This window comes from Sinocyclocheilus rhinocerous, unplaced genomic scaffold, assembly GCF_001515625.1.
Source record: "Sinocyclocheilus rhinocerous isolate Xijiao unplaced genomic scaffold, SAMN03320098_v1.1 scaffold1441, whole genome shotgun sequence".
Classification (NCBI taxonomy): domain Eukaryota; kingdom Metazoa; phylum Chordata; class Actinopteri; order Cypriniformes; family Cyprinidae; genus Sinocyclocheilus; species Sinocyclocheilus rhinocerous.
The window spans coordinates 1934082-1940293 of NW_015654063.1; the positions used below are offsets into that span (position 1 = coordinate 1934082).

The window sequence follows — 6212 nt, forward strand, 5'->3', positions numbered from 1 at the left end:
TACAGCTCTGACTTGTTGCCTTTAGGCCCATCTTGTCATTTCTCCTATCTAGAAAAAAAAATATTGGTCATTTATTTTTTGTTTTTGTTTTTATTAATACATTAATCTATTTCATATTAAACCAATATGTTTCCAGAAACACCATAACTAGTGCTATATGTACACAGTGCTATGCCACGCTTATGATGATAGCCTGACCAGGAAATTTTGACCATATGACAAGGCACAATGGGCCCATTTGAGATGTTTAATGGCAGTCCGGCTTGCTGTGCTGAGGACTTCGCTAATGAATAATTAGAGGAAAGCACTGAGAGATACAGTATACCCTCTCGAGAGCTTATTAGTTGGTTTATAACCCTGGACATTCAGCTCGGACCACCTGCTCTGGAACAGCAGAAGGATCAGAAATGATTCCCTCGGTTCATCTCCAAACAAAACTAATTCTGCCTCTCCAGCTGGGCCTGACAGTGAAGGAAGAGATGAGTTAGAGAGAGGTGGGCTAATGACAGTAGCGTAGCACTATTATTCATTTGCTTTGAAGTTCTGGATGTTTGTTACAGCAAGACAAGCGTACACACATACATGCTTGTTCACTGGGCAATCCTTTGTATATATACTTGGCGACGCTCTACAAGTCAGGAAGGATTCGAGTTCCATCAGTTGCAACACTCATGTCAATATAATCATTCGGTTTGCCTCGTAAATATTTGGTCTAATGCAACATGTTGAATCGGTCACCAAATGTACTTCAGACAACACCATTCACAGCAAAGTGTTGACTACTAAAACATATTCCTAAAATGAGAGCGGCGTCGTGGTTGCTCAGATTTGTCACGTTTATATCATGTTTCTCTGTGTTTGTTGGGATTCAATCACCATACAGTTTGTCTCAGCGACCAACGAGATTGAATGTAACAGATGCCTGCTAATATCGCTAAACACCACCAAACCTACTATAAGATGTATTTTATGCTTGCACATGTTTTATGGTCATTTCCAAGTACTGATCCAGTTGTGTAAGTAGTATTCCACTTAGCAAGCAGAAATACTTTCTTTTCTGAATCCTGTGGACCTATGCAGCCCTCGACCTCAGTTGTTTTTCTGTTGTAAATACGTTACGAGAATGCTAAACAATGTGTGTCTCTGTTTGATTTGGAGGTTTCCTTCTGTTCTGAGTTGGTGTCCTTTTTTAAATCCTCTTTTGTAAGTGTCAGAGATCATTGGGCGGTTTGTGCTGAGATGGATACTGAGAGTGGAGTGGTTTCATCACATGAACTGTCCTCTTGGTCACAACCTCGGCACATGCAGGCTGTGATGCTGTGTGTGATGGTATGTGCAAAGCAATGACTTTAAGAAAAAAGATAAAGGTTTAAAGGCATATAGAGATAACATTATGACTATGACTACTGAAAAAAAAAAAAATTATATACTACCGGTATATTGTAATATTATAGATGATTTAGTTCAGTAACCTATTTAATTTTTTACAAGCAACTTTGATGAAATAATTTATAAAACAATCTCACAAGTTATGATCTTTTCGAAGGTATGATTATACTGCTAAAATGATTAAAGTTGTGTTCTGATGAAATAACAAATATCGTCTGTTCATTTGTGTCTGGATGCTGCTTCATTTGGAGTGTGTTGTCAATCAGATAAATAGTCTTTTAAGGTCAAAAGAGGTTACAAACCATTGTTTTGTGTGAAATTTAGGTTTTGGGTGTCATACGTGGCTGTGTGTAAAATAATAACTATTTAAAACAACTGTATTTTGACATAATATAATGGTGGATTTTACACATAACACAGCACTGCAATGAGTTCAAAATATCAACAACTTTCCACCACATACATTTTTTTTCTTCCACAAAATAAGAATAAAGTCTTTATATATATATATATAAGTTTTAGTTTTAATTACAAAAAGAAGAATTCAAAATGTACAATTTAGCCTACAATCTGCAAAGAAGTGGAAAAAGTGGAAATCAAGATAAGGCATAAAACTGTCTTCAAAATCATTAATACATGTGAAAATTGGCTGAGAATTGAACAAATAGTTGTAACCTGACTCAGAGGAAGATAGGAATCATGTGTTCATGGCAGTTTTCTTGTGATTAAGGGATAATACAAGACTTCTTCAGTGAGGTATGCATGTTTGTCTGTCTGAAGTGACCTATTAGTTATACAAGTTTACAGGTTAAACTGGATCAACCAGACTGACGCACCTGAGGGTTAACAGAAGTAACAAAGAGCAGTCATGATGAAAGGGCAAAAGTAAAGCCAACAGTTATAAGCTGACACAGAAGTGGACCTCGCAGGTTATACCTGTTTGAGTTTATAGACTTAACACAAGACAAGAAGATTTTCTTCAATGCAGTACCAGTGCTAACAATTAGTCAATGTCTCAGTCTCTCTTTAAATGAACTGAGCATTCATGCGAAGCTTACGTTAAACTTTCCCGCTATATCAGATGTCATGTACTTGTGTTATTTGTGTATTCAAATTATCACTTTGACTACTATTCCATTGAGATTGTGAATGAGGAAAAATAAACATGCAAATTATGAAAGATCAAATGAAAAATCATTGAATGTAAATGCATTTAATAAAATGTAGCTACTGTATATTTTATAGGCTATCTATTATTATAGTTTACAATACATTTTTTATAACAGTGAGTTACCAGCTGAAATACATATCAGGAAATGCATTTTATTTTCCTTTTTGAACACGTATATAAATATAATACATCTATTATATTTATGGGGTGGGGAGACTAGGGAAGTTGTGACAAGGGCAATAGCACAGTAAAAGTTTTCAAGTAAGATTCCAGTTACTTTGATGTCACAGATGATAGACGCTGCACTGCCATCTATCGACGTGGATCAGCTTGAAGATTCTCTATGACACATACTGCTTTTCCACTGTGGCTGGTGCCGGAACCAGGCTGAGCGTTTCACTCAAAAAAATACAAAAAATGCCTAGGCCAGTGCCCAGATCCTGGTTCCGAACCGTCATGAAACCTTGCTGGTCTTGATCAAGGGAACATCAGCTAGCGGAACTTCTACCACAGGCCGCAGTTTAAAAGGCACCATTTTTAAAAGCCATCGGAGTTCAGGTAAATTAACAACATTAGCAACAGCAATTAAATATGTCAGTTCAGCAGAAGAGACCACCGTTTTCCTTCTGCAGGAGATAACAAGTGATTCTGGTCATATGTTGGTGACATGGAGGGTTCTCCAGCACCAGCTCCAGTAGAAAAAGCTATGATGCCCAAACCAGGGCCCGCAGATGACCTTTGATTGCCAAATTACAAGAGGAGGTTAAAATGGAAAAGAAAAAAAAAATGAAAAGAAAAAAAGCATTCCATTAAAGCCAATCTTAGTTTATATTTGTTTTAACTTTTTTTTTTTTTTTTTAGAGTGAAATGTACAAAAACGCATTAGAAATAATAAAAAATGTTAAAAACACTGTTATTTAAATTGTTGTTTATTTTTTTATTTAATATTTTTTAAAGATAATATATGACCCTGGACCACATAAGTATAAGTCATAAGTAGCATGGGTATATTTGTAGCAATAGCCAACAATACCTTGTGTCAAAATTATCGATTTTTCTTTTATGGCAAAAATCATTAGTATACTAAGTAAAGATCATGTTCCATGAAGATATTTTGTAAATTTCCTACCGTACATATATCAAAACTTAATTTTTGATTAGTAATATGCATTGCTAAGGACTTTATTTCGACAACTTTAAAGCCGATTTTCTCAATATTAAGATTTTTTTGCACCCTCAGATTCAAGATTTTCAAATAGTTGTATCTCGGCCAAATATTGTCATATCATAAAAAGCATACATCAATGGAAAGCTTATTTATTCAGCTTTCAGGTGATGTATAAATCTCTATTTCAAAAAATTAACCCTTATGACTGGTTTTGTGGTCCAGGGTCACATATAGTTGTATATAATCTCTTAATGTGTAACACTTTTTAAATCATCACCTCAATTCACTGTTAAATTACAGTTTTATTTTATTTATTTTATAATTGTTGTTCCCCAAAACAAAAGACCATCTAATATCATCGTGCTTTTTGCTTTTTAATAAGTAAACACAACAGACTAACAACCATTCACGGAGGAGTCACCTACACAGAAGGATTGCCTACTGAAAGGTATTTTTCATAAATATGGGGGCAAGTTGCCAGATTTCAGTTTCCGCAAGTTGTCGCATGTGTTTTAAATGTATAAATGTATACGATTTGTAAATAGCAAGGTTGTTGGATACATATTTGTAACAATTACAAGAATAAACACTTATAAACACGGACGTTGAACTCGCAGCACCGTTACGTGTTGACCGTCAGTAGAAGGTTACGCTGTTTCCGCCCGGAACTTCCTAGAAGCGACACCAGTGTACAGCAGCAGTCTGGCTAGATTTGCTGCTAGCCACGGTGGATCAGCTGATATTTCAGGGGATGTTCGTGTAGATGACCGCTTCACCTGCTCGTGAGCTCAGCTCTCTGAAGATGTGCCGCTGAAGAATGCGATAGATGTGAGTAGTTTTGTATCAGACTGTGAGCAGATGTGTTGTAGACATGGCTAGCCGCTGTGTTAGCTGTGCAGTAAATGCAGTCCAGAGGGGAAAAGCTGCTGTCAACATCAATCTGTCATCGGTGCGTTTATGATTCGTGTCAGCTGGGTTTGGACTTAAGGGTGTTTTCTCTCTCACCATGTCAACAGCTAGATGAAAAACAAAAATGCGCGGGGTTTAGTGCGGATCTGCTGACAGTGTTTTACAGTATGATTTGATATTGGGGTCAGATCGTGGTAACGTTACATCTTCTGTTTTATTGCACTGCATGGCGAAAGTAATGGTGATCTGGAAAAACAGCTCGATTTGTAAACTCTGAATGTTTCTGTGTGCAGTATAGATGAATGAGTGAATACTGATGCTCATCTGCATTCCAGTGTAATTGATTGGTCAAGACTGGACTTGGTCCCTAAACACCCTGAGGGCTCCAGACAGCACTGTGTTGTGTCATCACATAATACCTTAAATATTTAATCTCTGTGTGTTTAGATGACTCGCAATGTATATGTGCACCTACTCTCTGCTTCTGCAAAAAGTACTGTGGTGCAGTGATGGTATCAGAGGGTAATACCATGGTATTTCAGTAAAGGTCATTGTAGGGCTAGGTGGTATGACCAGTATCCTATATCACAAGTAATTTTATATCAAGGCAACTGTGTATATTACAATATAGTTAACAAAATGTTTATATTACATGACCATGTGTTAATCCCTGTTTTTGGATAATCCAGTGAATTAAATATTTTACAGATGAAAAGCACTTCGTCTAATTTGATCATTTTCTCTTTCTGTTTGGAAATTTCCATTAGGAAAATAAGTGAAATTTAAAGAGAGAGAAAAATCAGTAAGACTAATATTATAAAACATATAATTCTAGCCTTTTCTGACTGGATGTGCCATATCATTGGATTGGATGTGCCACAATTACAAGAAGTTGTTGTAAAATAGTCAAGCTATATTGAAAGTGTACAAAGTTTAATCATATATTAGAATTATATAATTTGTGTTTTTTAACATAAAAATTAATAGTTTACTCACCCTCATATCAGGTTTTTTCCTGATACCTTCTCTAACTCTCACTTAGTAAAAATTACATTAAAATACTGTGTATTTCCTGAAGATAATGTGACTCTCAACTGCTTTTCTGACTGATATGACAAACAATGTTAAAGGGGTCATATGATGCGATTTCAAGTTTTCCTTTCTCTTTGGAGTGTTACAAGCTCTTGGTGCATAAAGAAGATCTGTAAAGTTGCAAAGACTAAAGTCTCAAATCCAAAGAGATATTCTTTATAAAAGTTAAGAGTCAGCCACACCTACCTTCAAAGGAGGGGGCTTTGTAGAAAACGAAGCGTTTGAGAGAGGCGGGGCATAGAGAACCTACAATAATGTGTTTTTTGAACATTAAAGCATGTCAGCATATTCTGTTACACCAAATACAAAAAATATGATCTTTAAAATAGCATCATATGACCCCTTTAACCATTTGTAAATTCTCTAACACGCATATTTTAGATTCACAATTCATTTAAAAGCCTCTGGTATGTAAAAATAGCAAATATCATCATGTCCTCCTGTTTTTTTTTTACCCTAATAAAAGTTATAGGAGCATTAAAT

The 6212-nt window shown here is 35.7% G+C and overlaps 1 protein-coding gene across 1 annotated transcript in view; it reads left to right on the top strand.

The window, feature by feature from the left end:
- Positions 1–4414: 4414 nt before the first annotated feature.
- The window catches only part of LOC107716805 (protein ABHD13), a 9286-nt gene continuing 7488 nt past the window's right edge, over positions 4415–6212 (top strand). The window contains exon 1 of the mRNA XM_016523377.1: positions 4415–4556. The gene's annotated coding sequence lies outside the window, so the exon portion shown is untranslated. The remainder of the gene's footprint in view (positions 4557–6212) is intronic.